Raw genomic sequence first — 20,224 nt, 5'->3', positions numbered from 1 at the left:
TCACAGCATCCTCACAGCTCGCAGGAGCTCCCAAACCATCCCAGCTGCCTCCCTGCCCAGGCAGCAGCGGGTCCTCCCTTCTCCCGTCCCCACCGAGCACCCCCAGCCCCGCGCGGGGGCCGCCCGCCCGCTGCCCCCCGTCCCGGCCCTGCACCCCCCGGCCTTCACGGCTCTTGGTGCTGAAGGCGGCGTTTGCGACCCCAAGGTTTGAAAAGCAAGAACTGACAATCTGTTGCATAAAACGCTGGTGGCATCCGTTCCTTGAACGATGAGTGATTTAAACCAGGCTGATATAGCCAAAAAAGGCTATTAAAAAAAAAAAATGAATAGAAGAAGAGTTTTTTGTTGTTGTTGTTGGCAAAGAATTGCCTTTTAGGGGAAATGGATATTTAACAAATGACATTAATTTTCAAGCTTCTCCTAAATTAAATTCACATTAGTGTTAACAGGACTAAATCCTGACTCACTTTTTTTTATGTGAAGTGCTAATAAAACGAACCCGTTTGGGGGCTGGTGATGTGTTCCCATTAAACGGCAGAAACGAACCTCATTGTGTTTCCATATACAGTATGTAAAAAGGGGGAATACATGGAAAAATGACATCATTACCTACACGGGAGGGCTGGCGGCCGGCCGCGAGTGGTGTGTCCGACGTGTGCCAGAATCGGAGCTGAAACAAACAAACAAAACACGAAATGAGAAGCATCCTGTGCCGCCGCCGATGACTATGAAAGGAAGCAGCCTTCTATAGGCTCCATCCCGCTCCGGTCCCAGAAGCAGCCCGAGAGGAAGGAGACGAGGGATAAAAAAGAAAGCCCTGACTTATTTTCCAGGTACCTTCGCCGCGAGCATGCGATCACTTCCTGCGATTAAGGAGCATCGCTCGAGCCGCCCCGCGCCCCTCTGCCCGCAGCGCCGGGGGAAGGCGGCGGCGCAGCAGAGCGCGGAGGAAGCCTTGGGTCATTTTTCTGCAGCAGAAATCCCCTGCCTTCCCCGCCGCTGGCTCCTCGGGCCGTGCCAGGCTCCGAGCTCGGAGGGCTGGAAGCCCCGGGCTGGTTTTCAGCTGCTGTTCTTTGCTCTGGAGACACTGGGATCCGACGTGCCCTTGTTTTAGGGGTTCCCAGGGCTGGGCACGGGCTGGTTTCCCAAAGCACCTGTGCTGTAAAACTGTTGAAAATGTGACCCTGTCGTGAGCTGAAGGGATTGGGGCGTCCTCGCTCTGTGCCCAAGGATGCTCCCCAGAGTTGGGGCAGGTACCAGCAGGCAGGAACCCGCAGCGGGAGGGATGGTTACCCCGTTATCCCCATTATCCCTGTCCCTCCCCAGCATCACCCCACAAATACATCACTCAGGTACAAACACGGGGCTCCAGCACCAAAATCCCTGCCCCGCGCACCCGCAGGTGGCAGCCGGGGTTCCCACCTTGCTGAATGCCCGCGCACAGCAGCGAGCACAGCGCGCTGCATCGTAACCAGCACCGGAGACGCGACACGGTGCCATCGCTGCTGCGGCGCTGCGAAAGCACATAGCGGTGCTGGGGCAGTTTGTGGTGGTACTGGGGCAGTTTGTGGTGGTGCTGGGGTGATTTGCAGCAGTCAGACCCGTCCCTGGACAGACAGACAACCAGCCCAGGATACCTTGCTGGCAGCTCAGGCTCTGCATTCAGCCGAGCTCCCCGTGCCTTGCTCCCACGCCGCTCCACAGCTCCCAGCAAAACCTTCGCCGCCTTCTGCACAACACCCTGCCAACCCCCCTGCCGCCCCGAGCCGTGTGTTTTTATTAATAATAAGGCGTAATTGCAAGCGAGCCCGTGAACAATGCTCGGCTCCCCCCGTCCCGCTGGCCAGCCCTACCCCAGGTCACGGCCAGCGGGGAAACGAGAAAGAAGGAAAATGAGCGAGGAAGAAAACAGGAGCACAGGTTTGGGTCAGAAAACAGGAGGCAGAAGGGCTGGTGCCAGACGACGGTTTCTGGCCAAACCCTGCTACCTCCTCCCTTTGCTCAGTTTTGCACAGCCTTTTTTCACCTAAACCTGAATTTTGGGTGCAAAACTCATCAAGAAGCATCCTCAGAGGCTGGACCGGGACCTGCCTTCCAGTCTGGTGCCCCTGTGGGCAGCCTGGTCCCAAACCACCGGCGGTTTTGGGAGGTTTCAGCCCCCCCGGCCCCATTTCTGGCACAAGGCAGGAGGGCTGCTTGGCATCCACGCTGCTCCGGCCCCCCCAGCACAGAGCCCCCAGGTGCTCGCTCCAGCCACTCGTTGCGTTAGGACTGATGGCAAAACCATCTCCTGGGTTCCCCTGGCATCAACCCTTTTCCACGTGGGTTTGCTCAGCTTTGGGGCCAGCTAACGAAGCCACAATGGGGGCAGCTCAGGAGGGAGGCAGCCTGGGGGGGCTCAGCTTGGCCGCCCCATCACCGCTCCCTCTGTCCTGCGGGCGCATCCTGCACCGCTCGCTGGGGCCGGCGGCGCACATCGGGCGAGCGCTTTTATTTTTAGCATCTCCTCCTTCCCTGCCCCCAGCCCCTTCTGGCCAAGCTGAGGCCAGGAAACAACAGGCGGGCGTTTTATTTCGCCGAGAGCCGGCCGAGGGGTGGTCAGGTGTTGCATGGAAATGGAAATGGACTTTGCTGGAATAGTTTGGGGATGATTTCACTGCTGTTATGGCTCAGGCTGGGGCTGTTACCACGCAGCCCCTTCTGATTTTATGACTTAATCTCTCCAAAGCTCCGTGCCTGATGGCTTCGGACTGGGGAGGAGGAGCGAGGGGCTCTTAGCAGGTCGTTACCGCAGAAATGTGGGGGAAGAATTTGACAGGTATATTTAAAATCTGACAGGCGCATCCTGCCGCCTTTCCTGGGGACGGCTGCAGGGCCCGGGAGGGGAGGCAGCCCCAAGACCTGCGTGGCTGTGGGCTGGTGGTGGCTGCTCCGCGTCCCCTGGGGCTCTGGGGCTGTGGCTCCCCCTGGGCTCGTTGCCCCCATGCACCAGGGTTGCTTCTGTGCAAGTCCCACGTGCCGTGACATTTGTGCAAGTGCCACCAGCCCCAGGGCCACGTGCGCACCGCGCACACCCGCCCTGTCCTCCCCGTGCCACCTGCCATGGTGCTGTGGAGTGGTCGGGTGTGTGCATCCTCGTGCATGTATGTGCAAGCACGTGTGTGTGTGTGTGTGCACCAACATGTGTGCATCTGACTGTGCATCTGTGTGCCCGTGTGTGCACAAATTTGCGTGCACATCCCCTGTGTATTGGTGTACGTGCAGCTGAGTGTGTGTGCAAGGCACGTGTGTCCATTTTATTCTTATTTTTATCTATTTTTTTCTGTCTGCACATATGCGAATCTGCGTGTGCATCCATGTGTGTGCAACCATGTGTGTGCCTCTATGTGTCTGTACGCACACGCATGTGTGCATATGTATGTACATCCATGTCTCCGAGCACCTGTGTGCACCCGTGCATGTGCACCCGTGCGTGTGCACGCATCTGTAGCCATGTGCACACCCGTGTGTGTGTGTGCATGTGTGTTCTGCTGGAGGCTCGCTGGTCAGGTTTATAGCCCTTCTGGTTTTTTTATGGCATTATAGAGTGCTCGATGACATCACCCAAATATTAAAACAGCATGTGCCAGCCGGACCGTCCCGGCAACGCGCAGCTCCGGGCTCGGCGCTCCCCAGGCTGAAGCCAGCAGCAGCCCCGGGGCACCCGCGGGCGGCCGGAGCCATCCTCGCCGGAGAGCACCAGGGGAGGGAACGCCGGCACGCGCCCGGGGACGCACAGCCTCGATGAAGTCATCCCTGCTGGGACTCGGAGGGGGAATTAGAGCCTCCCAGTCCATGCCGAGTCCCGTATGAGGGCCCCAAGCCCCTGCAGCAGGCAGGGGCACCTTTATTTTGGGTGCTCAGAGCCACCCGTCGCTGCAGGGGGGGCATCGGAGGGAAGGGGAGGATGCTGCCGGTGCGGTGCCACGGGTCCCTTGTCCCACCCCGTGGCACAAGGCGGCTGCTCCAGAGGTTTTGACGCAGAAAAAAGGTCCACCAAAAAAAAAAAAAAAAAAAAAAAAATGAAGATTTATCAAAACCAAACCTGTTTGTGGGAAATGGCTCCAAAACATTTCCTGACTCGAGAAAACGAACACTGGAAAAAAAAAGTTTCCATTTTTTTTTAGATTGGAGGCAAGTTATTCAGAACTGTAACTGCGGTGCGCGCTGTAAAGGTTAACCAAAGGGAAAAGGTTGAAGTGTGAAGAAAGGTTTAAAATGTTCCCAGCACAGCCTTTCCCGACTGAGCTGAAGGAAAGGTTGCCTCCGTTTCTCAGTTCCCAAACTTTCCCAAACTTTCTGCTTTGCAGCCCGGTTTGGGAAAGGAAACGTTTTAAAACCTCAACACTTCTTGCAGGACAGGAAAGCCACGGCTTCCTCCGCGGCCCTGATGAGCGGTGCTGAGCTGCAGCGGCGCGGGGCAGTGGGCAGCTCCTGCCCCTCCCCAGCCCACCCGAACCCCCCCAGAAGCTCTCACAGGCAATATTCCCTAAATTCTGCCCGCTTTGGCGGGTGTGGGCTCAGCCCCTGGAGCCGAGCTCGGCGAGGAGGAGCACAGCACGGAGAGGAAGGCTCAGCAGAGGCTGAGGTTTGCTCATTGATTTCCGAGCCTTCTTCCTGAAAAACAGCTACAGCGAGGGTGGTTTTTCTCCCCCCATAAAAATCAAGTCAATAACAAGCTCTGCTTGCAAACCATTTCCCAGCAGCTGAGCACCCACAGGCCCTGCTGCTTGGGCGCTGGCTGGGGACAGGGGCTGTGCGGGGCTGGCAGATGCACCACGAGCATTGCTCTGCTGCCTGTGGTGGGCAGAGGGCAGCTGCCAGCAGAGAGACGGGTCCGTGGTGTCAAAAAGCCTTCAGCCTTTGCAAAAGAAAAAAAAAAAAAGTCAGCAAGGAGTCCTTAAGTGTGCCCTGGAAAGTCTTTGCAGCCTGAAACTGATTTTTTTTTTTCTTAGCATTTCCTTTCCTGTGAAGCTCAGCCTCTCCATGGCCGGTGCAGCCCTGGCTGTGGTCTCCTCGCTCCTGGCATTGCCCTCACCCTTTCACCAGGTCCCACCACCAGCCCCTGACCCCTCAGCCCCCAGACCCTGCCACCCATCCACTCACCCAGTCACTCACAATGGTCCTCAGTCGTGGGGTACTTTGGGGGCTTGTTCTACCCAGCAGCTCTGGTTGGGCTGAGCCCCGCAGACACCCAGTCAGAGCCACTTTCTGCTCCTTTTTGGGGCTGAGCCAGTGATGCTGCAACGCACCCAGAGGCTGTAGGGTCATGGGGCAGGCTGGGAGTGCTCTCTGGAGGTGACCTAACACAACCCAACTCAACACAACTGTTGCAACCAGCACAGTCTAACCTAATGCAATGCAACCAGGCCAACACCTCTTAACTCAAGCCTAACCAACCCAACACAACCAACACAACACAACTAACTTAACCCAACCAAGACAAACTAACCTACCTAACCTAACCCAACTTAATCCAACCTAACCTAACCTAACCTACTTAACCCACCCTAACCAACCCAACCAACCTACCTCAACCCAACCCAACCAACTCAACCTAGCCTACTGAACCCAACCTAACCTAACCTAACCCAACCCAACCTAACCTAACCTAACCTAACCTAACCTAACCTAACCTAACCTAACATAACCTCACCTCACCTAACCTAACCAACTTAACCCAGCCTAACCCAACCAACCTAACTCAACCCAACCAACTCAACCTAGCCTACCCAACCCTATCTCCCGCACAGACCACGTCCACCCACCTCCTTCCATGCAGCCCTCCTGGGACCCCGCAAGGGTCTCAGTGGCAACCTCTCCCTCCCCGTGCTCACCAGCCCCAGGGGGGGAGCCTGGTGGGGAGCTGAATCACGTCCCCCCCGCCGGAGCGGGAGCGTCACAGACTGTCTGAGGCTCGTCAGGAGAGTCAGGCCAGGCCGCGCGGGGCCGCTCTGGGAAGCCATCCAGCCATCCGCTGGAGAGAGGAGTCTGCCTAAAAATGACTCTCCTGGCTCCTTTCCACGCTCCGACCGTCCCATATGGAACAAATGTACATTTTCCATCAATTGTTTGTATTTTTCATTTAAAGAAAGAAGGAGGGGGGGGGGAGACAGAAAGAAAACGGGCTATACATATATGCGAAGCATCAGTGACAGCAGATAGGCCCCAACGCAGAGAGGGAGAAACACTGGCCGGCGTTCAAGAGACTCAAACGTATGGTATGAAACAATAAATTTTAAGTGTGTTTTGACATATTTGGTGGTCTCTGCCTCGCGCTTAATGAGCATTGGTCCATGTTACAGGGGAGCCGCGCAGCTCGGGGCGGTTGGCAGGACGTGAGGAAGGGCCGGCGGCCAGCGAGGCCGGAGGTGGACGTCGAGGTGGTCCCGGAGAGTGTGCCCTGAGGGGATGGGGCACGGGGACAGGGCACGGGGATGGGGATTGGGAACAGGGCACGGGGACAGGGCACGGGGACAGGGCACAGGGACAGGGCACAGGGATGGGGCATGGGGACTGTACCGGCAAACTTGGGGGAACTGATTCTATAGGAATTGGCAGACCTTGGTACCCACAGGGGATGAGCTCCATCCTAGTGGTGCCAATTTGCAAAAAGCAGCATCGGGAGGTGGATCAGGGTTAAAATTGATGGAGAGGGTTGCTGCTCAGTGATGTATCCGGGCCGAGCAGCATGCACGGCTCAGCGGGACATGCTCCGGCCCTGCCCCACGTGTTGCTTTGCTTTTCGGGGACCTGGCTTGTGTCTCTTCAGGCTCAGTCCCAGCCGCTCCGCACCGCTGCATCGCTTGGGCTGCAGCAGGAGCACGGGCTCCCACGTCGTGGTCGCTGCGAGGAGCCGGAGAGGAGCTGCAGAAGGGCAGGGAGAGCAGGGCTGCATGCAGCGCGTCCCTGCCGCGTCCCCCGCGCCGCCCGGCCGCTGTGCCAGGGCTGCCCGGCTCCCCCCGGTGATGGGGTTTGATCAGAAAGATGGACATGAAAGTGGAGCTTGGCTCTGTTTTCTCTCTCATTCAGAACATTCAAAAACTATTAACTGTGGTGGGGGTAAAAAAGCAGCTGGTTTTAATATCGTGCTCTTCCAATTGTGTTTCTCTTTTTTTTTTCTTTTTTTTTTTTTTGCTTTTCGCGAGCACTTTAAGTGACATGGTTACATGTATTTGATTAAAAAGCTGTAATTCAACGAGTGCGTTTTCTTGTACTGTACAAAACTGCTTAAAGACACAGGATTTATTTATGGTGGTCTCCTGGTTTTCTAGCTCTGCTGAAAGACAAGATGACAGGAAAATCAAGCAAGGGGGGGACGATAGCGGTAGACATGGAGAAGCGATCCCGTCTGCCTTTCCCAGTGCAGGGAACATGATCAAGTCCTTTCCTCCAGCACAGGAAAAATCCCATTAGCACCGATGTAGGACTCAGCCTGCTGCCACCGGGCTGGTCCTGGGGCCGTCTGCCCACCCTCGGGTGCCCCATGTGTGCGGGTCCCGAGGCGCCAGCCCCTTTTTGGCATTCCTGACTTCGGGTCTTGGCTCACAAGGGTGTTTGGGGAGCGGCTAAAATATCCTCGCTCAACGCACGGGGCTAAAAAGCCTGGAGAAGCAACGTGAGTGTGATGGATGAGGTGGGGACCCCAGGCTGGCAAAGCAGTGACAAAGCCCGCTGTGACCCCAGGGGGACATGAAGAGGGACACCCAGGTTTTGGAGACGTGGGACCCGGCTCAGGCAGAGCTGTTTCCTTGCCATGCCAGCTCCATGGGATGCTGCCAGCGCGCAGCAGAGCCCATCCCAAGCCAGCAGCTCCAATTCCTAAGGAGGAAAAGGCCTTTATGAGTTCCCAGCAAGGAGCCGGGGCCGCTGAGAGCCCGCAATCGCCTCCTGTTAACCCTGGCATCTCCCGGCTCGGTGCCACGCTCGCCTGGATCCTGCTGGCTTTTCTGCTTCAGAAGAGACGTACTGGTCCCCAAAAGGCAGGAGGGGTGCGGAGAAGGAGGAGAAGGTAACACGGGGCTGCTCCCAGGGCAATCCCGGCTGTGGTCAGGGCTCACCCTGGTGAGGCTGTGGGGTCCCCCGGCTCTGCACCCCTCGAGCACCCCGACAACCTCATCTCCCACTCTGCCAACCTTGACGGGCCATGGCACAGCTGCACACGGGTTCTTTGCCCCGAGCTGGTCTCTGCTGGCTGCAGCTCTTTGCGTTTCCCTGGGCTTGGTGGCTTGTGTGCGTGTGATGCCAGCCCCACTGCGGAAAGCGGCCCCACCCGGGATGCCTTCGCCTCTCGCACCCGGCTTTGCGCACACACCACAAAAATCTCCACCGGTTCCTGCACCTCTCCTGTCCCTACGGCCCCAGGCTGGCAGCCCCGGGGACACAGGCACGAAAATCCCCACCACCCAAAGCCACCTGGGGGCACCCTGGCTGTCGCCCCCATCCCAACGTCCCCATCCCTGCTCGCGGGGACGTTCCGCCTGGCCGCTTCCAGCCGCCTCTTTTCCTTGGCTCGCTCCTGCCCAGGGATCACCTGCAGTTCAGCTGATTTATGAACGGAGAATTTTTCAAGCTCCGTTTCCTCTTCATTGTTGTTTCAGTTGCTGCGCTCGCTTCCGCCCGCCTTTGAATAACTCCTGCCATGCTGCAAGCGATGAGAAAGGCTGCGGGTAAACACTCACACTCGGCCCGGGAGCTCGGGCGGACGCACGGAGGAAAATCCTTCTCCCCGCCCCACAGCAGCCCCCGGCCCCAAACCTGAGGTGCCCACGGGGATGGGGCTGCCCAGGAGCTGACCCCCCCCGATGGATGGTGCTGGAAGGGAGCAGAGCCCACCAGCACATCCCCGTTCTCCCATGGGTGAGGTCTGGGAGCAGGGACCCACCACATTGGGTGCCAGCACCTCAGCCCCCCCCGCCCCCCGGCACAGCCCCGTAGGGCTGCAGCCCTTCAGCGCTGTGGTTAGGGGGAATGCAGCCCTGGGTGTTGCGGTGGGACGTGTGGTTTTCCCGGAGGGACCCCGAGAAGTGCCTCGTGGTGGCTTTGTCCCCACGTGGAGGGCAGGGTCCCCCCCGGCCCGGGGTGCTGCTCCCAGCTCCGGTCCCGCGCTGTGCGTGCTCACGCAGGGGGTGATGTCTGTCCTCACCCCCACCCCAGCGGTGCTGTTACCCACTGGGGCGCAAAGGGGGAACTCTGGAGAGCGCTCGGGTTCATTTACAACAATAAAAAAAAAAAAAAAAGAAGGCAAGGCAAGGAAACCCATCTGCAATCTCAGCTCACCCCGCAGGGCCCAGCCTCTCCCCTCGCAGGGCGCAGCTGAGCACCCACCCCCTGCCACCCCCCGGTGCCTGTCCCTCCTGCACCCACGCGGGGCCACCAAGGAAAGCCCCAGCGCGGCCCCCCCCCCCCCCCCCTCACACTCCCTGCCTGCCAGGCACCCAGGGCTGGTCCCCGTGTCCCCATGTCCCCATCTCAGCCTGCGCCCATTGTCCTGCCCTTCCTCCCGCCCGCCCCGGGGCCGGGGGAAAACAGGAAGCTCTCCCCAGCGTGCGGCTGCGGAAATGAGACAAACGGGCTGGAGCGGCCGCGAGGACGGCGGGCGGAAGCGGACAGGATATTTGGAACGGCCGGCGAATTCTTGGGCTTATCTCTGCGCCGCAGAGGCCCAGGAGTCCTTACAAAACAGCGCCCAGCTGGAGCGAGGCCCACGGCCGGCACCGGGGCCGGGGCTGCGTCCTCGTCCCGTGGCACCGCGCGTCGTGGCGGGGTGCTGGCGGCAAGGAGGGGACGCCCCGGGCATGGGGAGGGATGGGGGCAGTGGGAGGGATGGGGGCTGCGGGAGCCCCGCTCCTGGCTCTGCAATGGATGCCCTTGGAGCGGGCGTTGGGTGCCCCCGGTGAGGCTCCTGCGTCCCCACGGCAGTTGCAGAAGGGACCCGATGGCAGAACACCAGCACCTCCAACCCGTTTGCTCCTTTTTAGCCCCTCCAGCCGGTGCTTGCCTGTTTCTGAATTATTTTTCACCGTAATACCCTGTTAGTGACTCACGTTCAGCACGCAGAGCCTGGCTGGGGAATAGAAAAGGGGTCCGGGCTGCCCAAAGACGATGTTCCCACAGCGGTTCCCAAAAGTGGGTTCCTGCCCACGGGGCTGGGAGGCAGCGATGTGCTGGGGGAGCCGGGGCTGCTGCAGCCATCCCCAGATCAACGCTGGGTCTTTGGCAGAGTTGGGCCCCAGTTCGTTAATTTATTGTGAAAATTGGGCAGCGGCTCCACAGCGGGCAGCAGCAGCTGCCGGGGCACCCTGAAGAGTGGCACACGATGTGGCACCGCTATCACCGCGCGTCCCCAAACCCGCTGGGGGGCATTGACCGGGGCATTTTTGGAGACCGAGCACGTCGGTGGCACAGGAGATGCCCAGGCACGGGTGGAGGTGCCACCCCATGCGGACACGGGGACACCTGGGCCACTCGCCCCGCGCCGAGGGCTGCCGAGGGCAGCGGAGCCGAATTTCGCGGCTGGGGGGGGGAAGGGTGTGATGGGTCACTCTGGAAGAGGCTGAGACTCCTCCTCTGCGTGGAGGAAGACAAAGAATGGAAGCGGCTGCACATTGCAACACATCCCCAGCGAGCACAATGGAAATGCCATCCTCCTTCTTGTGAAACAGAAACCTCATATGATCTCGCTGAGGGCTGGAGACGCTCTTGTAGGTCTGGCCGGGATGGTTTTCCACACGCAGGGGAAGGGGGCAGCGGGGACTCTGCACGCTCCTGCTCCGAGAGAGAGCTGCCCTCCGCCACCGCGGCACGAGGAGGAGGCAGGGGGTCCCCACCACTGCCTTCGTCCCTCCTCCTCCTCCTCTCTGCCCCCAGCCCACCCTCGGCGCCCAGCTCTCCCTGCCACCCGCATGCGGTGCCAAAACACCGCCGCTCCCTCCCCAGCACGCTGAAACGCCAGCGAGCAGCCGGAGGCACGCGCACCCCTGCAGCCCCCTCCCGCCCCTCCGGCTGCACTCGAGGGCTTGTAAATAAACTTCTTTCTCCCTTTATGCTCTTGACCTGAGATTTAATTAGACCCCCGCTTCCTGCCTATATGAAAAATCACTTCCCCGAGCAGGTGGCTCCGATACCACCGGGGCTGTTGTTGTGGTTTTTATTCGGGGGTGGGGGGAAAGGTGGTAAATGGGGGGAAGAGTTTGTTGTTTGTTTTCGTATTTACAAAGCGCAGCTTTTTCCTGGTGCCGGGCATCGGAAGAGGGGCAGGATGTGACCTTCATCCATCTCCTCCTCGCTCACACAATGCGGCCGCGAGCGCCGCGGGCCGCCGCCGACATTGTCCCCGCAGCGGCGGGCACCTCCCGCCCCGCGCCGCCGGCACCTGGCGCCCGCCGGCACCGCCGCCACCCCCAGCTGGGCCCCGCCATCGCACACATGTACAGCAAAACAGAAAAAAAAAAAAGAAAAAAAAAAAAGAGCAAGGTTGCAGATTTCCTCTCTGGAAAACAAGCGGGAGCGCCGAGCGAGGCGGCGGCGTGGGAAGGAGGGAGCAGAGCACCGGCAGTCCCTCCGCAGCGCAGCCCCGGTGAGGGGGGCTCCGGTTGTCACCCTCGTGGTGCCGCAGCGAGGATGCTGTGTGTGCAGTGATCTGTCGTGCATCCCACGGGTTGTCCTGTCCATCGAGGCACCGTGTCCTTCTGTCTGTCCTGGGAGCCTTCCCCTCCACCAGGACCCCGCGGGATAGGGCCAGAGTGTGCAGCCCCCTCCTGCGCCCCGTGCGTGGGGCGGACGTGCCCTTTTTCCTCGTGCATGGGACAAACGCACCTCTGGCCCATGGTGGCTGCAGCCCTGCACGCACATCCCAGCCGTGATCCCCCAGAGACCACCACATCTGTCTTCCCCACGAGCTGATGGCAAACAGAGGTCCTGGGGGGGCACCCAGCGGGCGAGGTGCCACCCAAAGCCCAGCGGGGACATCCAAAGAGGACGCGCTGCGCCCCGGACACCACTCCCAGCACCCGCTGCTCCTCCAGCCCTTGGGGCAGCTCAGCCCCCGGAGCATGCCCGTCCCTGGGGAGCCACCGGCAGGGCCGGGGGGCCATCGGCAGCCGGGCAGAGCAGCTGGTAGCCGGCTCCTGTCGCCACACGGGCTGCACAAGCTGCTCGCCAGAGCGGCTCTGCGGAGCAGCTGGCCTCGGCGCGGGGCTCGCGCTGCCCGGCCTTCCCCCGCGCCAAACGTGGGACGGATTAAGGCGTAATGAAGTGAAATCTGCCTCCTTTTATTATTCTAAATAAACACCACTATATAGACATATGTACTGGTGTTTAATTTGGGGAGAGAACTGCACTGACCCTGCTTGCAGCCTTTTTTTCGCGAGTTAGCGTCTGGTTCGCCGGGCTTTGCGGCGACAAAGAAGAGACATGGAGCAGCAGGCGGCTGATGCCAGGGAGATCCTGCGCCATGCCCAGGCCCACAACAAGGGACAAAACTTTGACGTGACCCCCCAGAAACACCACCACTTCCATGCTACTTGCTCTCCACCCTGGCACCCCGAATAAATAAGAATTTGCTGCAGTATTTTACAGAGCCAAAGGGGTTTTCACCCAAGGGCAGCTTCCCAAGCTGGTCCCTCCATGTGCAAAGCCCCAAAATGGCTGAGCTGAGCTCCAGAGCAGCCCCAGATCCTGACCAGCCCTTCCGAGGGCTTTGCTGGGGCTCGAGCAGGGTCTGGCATGGTGGGGCTGAGCCCCTGACAATCCACAGCACTGCAGCGCGCCCCTTCCCTGCTGCGGCCAGGCCCCCGCGGTGTGGCCGCGCTTGCAGGAGCCCCGCGCGGAGGAGCAGCGCCCGCGGAGCGAGCTGGCACAGGGCTCGCATTGCTCAACGCCGAGCTCAAAGCCTCGCCCCAGCGGTGACAAAACGCGGCCACTGCTGCAGCAGAGAGCGGTGCCAGCGCGGGCACGGCACGGCACGGCGTTACACGGCATGGCACGGCACGGCAAGGCACGGCACGGCATGGCAGTGCCCTCCCACAGCCAAGCCCGCAGAAATGCCCCCCAGCACCTCGGGGGAGAGCCGAGCCTTTCCAAACAGGGTGGTTCGTTCCCAAATTCAGCCTTTAACCCGCCAGCATCCCCCTCCCCGTCTCACCAGCAGACCGGCCCCGATCCTGCGGGGAGCGGAGCAGGTGCAGCCCAGCTGGGCGCAGCGCCCATCGCCCCGCTCCGAGCCCCCCGGCCCCTCGGCTCGGACCCCCCCCGGGACCCCCAGCCACCAGCCCTGGCCGGCCACGGGCGCCCACCTGGGAGCGGAGCGGGGCGGGCGGCGCGCTCGCACACGCGCTGCTCGGCACAGTTGGTTATCGTTACATTTGGCATCAGTCGCTTCCATTCGGCTCAATAGGGGAGGGAGAGAGAAAAAGGAAAACTCAGCTCAAGGCGATTTAATAAGTTCAGCGTTACGAGCTGGGGAAAAGCTGTGGAACACACAAGTGGTAACGCAGGATTAATCTTTCCTTTAGTCTTGGGAATTATGTTTTCATTAATCCTAATTTTTCCAGATGTTTCACTCCTTATACCAGGGTCTTCAAAGCCTCTGTGGCTGCAAATTCTAATGAAGCCATGAGAACATTTTAAAGAGAAAGATTCAAAGCTTAAATTGCTTCCTTTTTTTTTTTTTCTTCTTTCTCTCTCTCTTTTTTTTTTTCTTTTTTTTTTTTTTTTTCCCCCCTCGTTGGGCTGTTGGGGAGCGCATGTGTGTGCGGTCCCAGCGCCTCCACATGTTGTGTTACACAATGTGCTAACAAGATGGAGAAGGCCACTCGGGCCGCGTGATGCGGGTGTGACGTCTATTCCTTTTTGTCCCCGGGCAGAGCCCCCGCTCGCGAGGGGTTCGGTGGGGGGGCGGAGGGGGGGGGACGATGGGACTGGCCACCTGCCCGGCTCCGGCATCCGCACCGCGAGCGCCCGGCTCCGTGGGTCAGAACCATCCGGTCGCTTTTAACGGCTCGCGGCCGCCGCCGCCGGCATCGCCGGGATGGAATCGAGGGGGGAAAAAAAATAAAAAAGAAAAAAGAAAAAAAAAAGAAAAAGGGATGGGTTAGAAAACAGGCGTGTGTTCGTGGAGGAGCTACGGGGGCTCGGAGCTGGATGGGGAGGGAGCGGGGAGCTGGGCGGCAGAGCTCCTCGGGAAATGGGGCTTTTGGGGTGCCCGTGGGGAGAGGGCTAACACCAAGGAGAGTGTGGAAAATTGGGGGGGGGGGGACCAGCAGCCCTTCCCCTCCGTGCTGTGCCTCAGCTGGGAATCCTCTGGCAGCCCCACGGAGATGAAGCCGGAGCCCCCGCTCCCTCCTGCCCAAGCAGAGGGGTCCCCAGCACCCATCCCCTGGTGCCAGAGCGTCACCACGGGGGCAGGAGGGGGACCCGATCCCAGCCCCCCGATGCCATCGAGGTTCCCAACCCCTGGGGCTCCTCCAGGCAGCCCGAGCCCGGCGCAGCTGCAGGATCCGGCCGCCACCGCCCGGCACGGCTGGGCTGAGCATCCCCTCCCGGCTGAGCCCCGCCGGCAGCGCTGGGCTCGGGCGCAGGACGCGCTGCCGCGTGTGACGCAGGAGGGTCAGACAAGACGATCGGAACAATCCTCCTGGTCTCCAGCGCCCTGGATTCAGATCCATGTACTTATATGGCCTGCAAAATGCGGTGGGAGCATGACCAACGTCTGGAAATCCAGATATGACTAGATCCCTTCATTAGTAATTTCTTGTACATGACTTTCTAGACCATAGGGATTTGTTAAATTTGCAGGAGTGTTTTCTCACAGTGCCATGGACTGGCTGTTGCCAGCATATATTGGCTCGGATCTGTCAGATCCTGTTGCCTTATATGACCCGCAGTTAATTCAGCTTTTCTTTGTATCCAGCCCTCAGCAGGGAACTCCTCGAGCAGTCTCAGCGTGGATCATGCTAAAATGGTTCCCCGGCCCTCCTGCCATAAAACAACTGCCCACACAGTGAAAGGGGGACGTGGGGGGTGGAATTCAATGGTCCCCTCCCCGCCGCCCCGGCCCTCTCCAGATGCTTCCTCCGTCCCCAGGCCCTGCTCCTTCGGTGCCGAAGAAAAACTCCCCGGTGCCCGCGGAGGGTTCCTGGAGGGACCGGACTTTCCCCGCCGCGGGGACCGCGGCGCCCCGCGGGCGCACCCGGCTGCCCCGAGTTAATCATTGGCCGCCCTTGCTCCGCGGGGCCGGGGGTGCCGTGGGGCAGGGGGGACTTTCGCCTTCCCCGCTGACCTCCTGGAACTTCGACCTTCCTTTATGGGGGCCATAAAGGTTATTCTTTAACCTGCGCCCCGCCGGGGTCCCTCGCTGTCTGCGGTGGGGTCCTTGGCCTGGGGCAGGGGGGGCAGCTGGGCAGCGCTGCTCTTCACCCTCGTCTGCTTTTGGAAGGGGGGAGGCTAAATGGGGTGGCTCCTCTACTGATGGAGGTGTCAGGGTACCAAACAGCTTGGCAAAGGAGCTTGCTGATGGCTGCCCTTGGCTTTTGCACCTCCAGGAACCCACGTGCACATCCCAAATCCCCAGACACTGCCGGGGCAAGATTTCCAGGTGGAAAAGGGCACGCACCCAAGGGCACAGCACCCTGACCCACCAGCCCCGGGGCGGGCACCGGCTCCAGCACCTGCCAGCTCCGTCCCGCTGAGCCTGCAGTTCCCTATCAGCCACAGAAGGAGATAAGGAGCTGTCACCTCCCCAGCCAGCTCCGGGCACAGAGCCCGGCAGCCTGACCCCCGTGCCAGGTTCCCCGGGTGCACCCACACGGTGTTTACGGACCCGGCACGGCTGCCCGTGCCAACCCCGCGCCTCCGCACCTTGCCACGGGCACCAGCCGGACCCAGAAGGGCTTTTCCTCTCGAACCTCCCCACATCTCCTCCACACACCGTGGTGCTTTGGCAGCGCTAAGATGCTCTGGAGATGTGTTCTTCCCTCAGCACGCCCCTCACAGAAGGCTCTTTGTTGTCATTCCGAAACCTTTAAAACTCTCCGCTTTTTAAATACCTGTTCAAACCCTGCTTTCCTTCTGTGCAGCTTTTCCTATCAGCGTTTTATTCAGCCCCACCCTAAAAAAGCCCTGAACCATGGTGCTTCCACTGGAAACCCCAAACCAAACCCCACGGATCCCGGCCAGGGGCAGCCGGCGGCAGCGAGCCGAGGTCACCGTGCCACCACGGCCAGCAGCTCCAGCCAGGGATCGGGATTTATCTTAAACACGACGAGCTAACGAGCCTTTCACCGTGTCGAGCCATCCCATTGAAAATCCCACTGCAGGGCTGATGTGGCATGCGATGGGTATGGCACACGCCCGGTGTGTAATGCAATGGGGTCAGCAGGGCTGAAATTGCCTTTCTTTCCCCTTTTTGCATCGGCAGGGGGTGGGGGAGGATGAGGCATCCCCCGTGCCCCACCAGCGCAGGATGAGGCTGGGGGTGGGAGCTCAGCCCATGTTTGCTGGGGGGAGGCAGGCGAGAGCATCGTGCCGCGCTCCCCGGCCCCACCGCATCCCCCACCGGCACTTGGGGACACCGGAGCAAGCCCAACGGGGACCTCAGCCCCATGTGTCCCTAGGGTCCCCGTGGTGGCATTCGCCTGCTCTGGCCACATGGCAGGGACCAAGCATGGGGGCCTCTGCTTGATGAAGCATTCCCGGGTCCCACCCCGCAAAACCTTCGGGGTTTTTCTTTGCCCCTCTCCCGCGGAGAGAGGCGGCTCGGCACGATGCAACCCCATCGCAAGGCCCAGCGGCGCTTCCTTCAAAGCACCTCCTCCTCCTATACGTTGCCCTGATTTCCAGCATCTTTCTGTTGAAAAATGGCAGGGGAGGGTTTGGCAAAGGAGCCTCGCGCAGATTATTCAACAATTGTTTCCCATTTTGCGCCCTCGCCTGCCTCATCCTCCAGTAACAATGACGAAGAGCGGCGTGGAGCCAGCGCCCGCGGCAGGGGTGTTGAGATCAGGGACAGCACAAAAATATCTTCTCTCTGGAACAAATATTTACCAACCCTTCTGCCTTTTGTTCTTGTGGTTCTCATATTTTTTTTCCAGACATTCACTGGCAAAATGTCACATTAAACAGCAACCCAGAAACTTCGGGGTAGCTGCTTGGCTGCTCTGGGCTTTGTTTTTCTCGCGCGCTAATTGTTAATGAATTTCCAGCCATTCAAGCCAACACAAACCTGTGAGAAAATGATCTTTTCGGCCTGATTTCGGAGCTTTATGGGGCTTTGCGGAGGCCGGGCAGTTGCCGAGCAAAGCGCACATCATCCCCAAGCCACGCATGGCGCTGCCTTGGGTTGCGATGGGCCGGGAGCCGTCCCCGGCCGGCCAGAGGCAGCGCGGGAGCCTTGGCAGAGCTCAACCGCCTCCTGCAGTGCGCCCGCGCGGGCCCCCACCCCTGCTGTGGCACCGAGCACCCGTGGGACCCTCCCCGGCCTCGGCCCCGGGGCTCAGCACAGCTCCGAGCCGCGGCTGTGGGGTTTGGAGCGGTCCCGCTGTGGGAGCAGGGGCTGCGGAGGGGGGGGAAGTGGGCGCATGCCGCGATGCCCCCCTCATCCCCGGCATTGCTGCCGGCCCCGCGGGCTCCTCCGCCGCCCCCCAGCAGGCTTTTCCTCTTTTTCTCCCTCTTTTCAAAATCCTAAAAGCCTGGCGCCCGCTTTTTATGGTGGCCAAACAAGAGCACACGGGCAATGTCTGAGCATTGCTTTGAAGGAGGGGATGGGGGGATAAAAGTCTCCTCTTCTGGGACATCAACCCTCATCCTCAGTTAAAAATTAACCGTGGCCATAAAATCCCCGAGGTAGCAGCAGAGCACGGCTCACCCCGCGAGCGCTCCCGGCGCGGCCGGGCTGCCGTCCCCTGCCCCGTGGTCACCGTCCCCTCCTGTGCCATCCCCTGCACCGTGGCACCACGGTCACCGTCCCCTCCTGCCACATCCGAGGATGGCCACGCCACCCCCCGCCAGCGCCCGCCGCCTCCTGCCCCTCTCCCTGGGGCTCTTCCAGGGCGCCCTGCTGCTCTTCTTCGCCCTCTTCGTCACCTACGACGAGCCCTCGGCCGTGGCCACGGAGGCAGAGGATGGCACCCGGGCTGCCGAGCAGCTCCCCAGCATCTTCCCCCTCTTCCAGGACATCCAGGTGATGCTGGCGGTGGGGCTGGGGCTCCTGCTGGCCTTCCTGCCCCGCTACGGGCTCAGCGCCCTCGCCCACAACTTCCTCCTGCTCAACTTCTCCACGCAGTGGGCGCTGCTGCTGCAGGGCTTGCGCCACCGCTACCGCCACGGCGAGCTCCGCCTGGGCCTCCACAACGTCCTCGCCGCCGAGTTCGCCGCCGTCACCGTGCTCATCTCAGTCGGGGCTGTCCTGGGCAGGACGAGCCCCTGCCAGCTCCTCGCCGTGGCTTTCTGCGAGGTCCCCGTCTACCTCGCGAGCGAGTGGCTCATCGTCACCCAGCTGGGTGTCCGCGACGTGGGAGGCACCATCACCATCCACGTCTTCGCCTGCTATTTCGGCCTCGGCGTGTCCAAGGCTCTGTTTGGGACGCAGAGGCGGCCGGCGCATCCCAAGGAGACCCCGACGCCCCGATCCGACCTCCTGGCCCTGGTGGGGACGCTCACCCTCTGGGTTTTCTGGCCCAGCTTCATGGCTGCCCCGTGCCGGCCGGGCGATGCCCAGCGCCGGGCCATCCTGAACACCCTCCTGGCCCTCAGCGCCAGCGCCGTCACCACCATGGTGGCCTCCAGCCTGCTGGAGAGCGGCGGCAAGCTCAGCCCGGGCCACCTGCAGAACGGCAGCCTGGCCGGCGGGGTGGCCATCGGCGCGCTGGCCGACGTGCCCATCACACCGGCGGCCTCCCTGGCCCTGGGCAGCCTCTCCTCGCTCGTCTGCCTGCTCGGCTTCCGATTCCTCACCCCGCTCCTGGCGAGGAGGCTGGCTCTGCACGACCACTGCGGCATCCACAACCTCCACGGCTTGCCGGGCATCCTCGGCGCGGCGGCCAGCGCCGTGGCCGTCCTGGTGGTCTCCAAGGACACCAATAGGTGCCAGCTCTCCCAGGTCGACGGCAGCGGGGTGGCGGAGGACCAGGGGGGCTGCGGTGGTGGCAGGCAGGCGCTGTGGCAAGTGGCAGGGCTGGCTGTGGCCCTCGGAGGCTCGCTGCTCAGCGGGATGCTCGCCGGCGCCGTGCTGCGCCTGCCCTGCCTGGCCCCGCCGCCCGAGCCGCTCTGCTTCGAGGACTCGCTGAATTTCAGGATCCAGGGTCAGGCCGAGAGCCCGGGGATGGGCGACACCACAGAGGAGGTGGCCCTGAAGGAGCGGGTGTAGGCACCTGGTTCGGGATGTTTCCAGCGCCCGGTGCCCTCTCGTGCCAAACGCCCGGTGTCGAGGCAGTGCCGCAGCGTGCGTCCCTTCAACATCCTCCCACCCCGAGGCTGCAGGTCCCTTCCTCTCCCCCTGGCCAGCTCCAGGAACTGACCATCCATCTCCACAGACATGGAAACGACCTGCTTGGGGTTTATCTCCCGGGATGGATCTCCCCTGAGTGCTGGCCCGGGATAGCAAACATCCCCCTGCTATGTCCAGCTTCTCCACCGCATCACTCCTGCCTCGCCGGCTGCCCCGGCTGCAAGCCCAGGGCTGGGAACAGCAGTGGGGTGAAGAGGAAATGACCACAAGCAAGGGATTTTAAAGGGATTTTATCACTTGTGCCGCACTGGGCAATCTAACCTCTGCCAGGTCTCCCTAGGCGAATTGCAGCAGATACCTCCCTTTTTCACCACAACGGCAATGAGGCCTGAGCAAGGAGAGGGGCTCAGAGAGCCAGAACGCACAGAGCACCCGCACCCCATGACACCCTTTTCCTGCCCCAAAACCAGGCCTGGGAGAGCAGGAAGGCAGCGAGGGGGCCAGGGGAGCCGGGGGACCCCGAGGAAAAGCAGCAGCCCCATCCCACATGGCAGGGAGCAAGCCACTGCCACCCCACCGAGGACAAAGCCAGCAGCCCATCGCTCACAAGCAGCAAGCCGCGAGCGCGGGGCCGCATCCTGCCCGGAAAGCACCGTGATTCAGAGCCCCCCCAGCTCCGTGAGTCACCATGCCCCAGCTCCGCGCCTCGTCCGATCCTGCTGCCACGCAGACAACGCTGGC

The 20,224-nt window shown here is 61.1% G+C and overlaps 1 pseudogene; it reads left to right on the top strand.

Annotated features, from left to right (window-relative positions):
• The first annotated feature begins 17,557 nt into the window (after positions 1-17,557).
• LOC125184063 (ammonium transporter Rh type B pseudogene) lies at positions 17,558-19,568 on the top strand (annotated as a pseudogene).
• Positions 19,569-20,224: the final 656 nt, after the last annotated feature.

The sequence above is a fragment of the Anser cygnoides genome, chromosome 16 (genome assembly GCF_040182565.1).
Source record: "Anser cygnoides isolate HZ-2024a breed goose chromosome 16, Taihu_goose_T2T_genome, whole genome shotgun sequence".
In the NCBI taxonomy this organism is placed as follows: Eukaryota; Metazoa; Chordata; class Aves; order Anseriformes; family Anatidae; genus Anser; species Anser cygnoides.
This window is presented reverse-complemented; position numbering and strand designations above follow the sequence as displayed.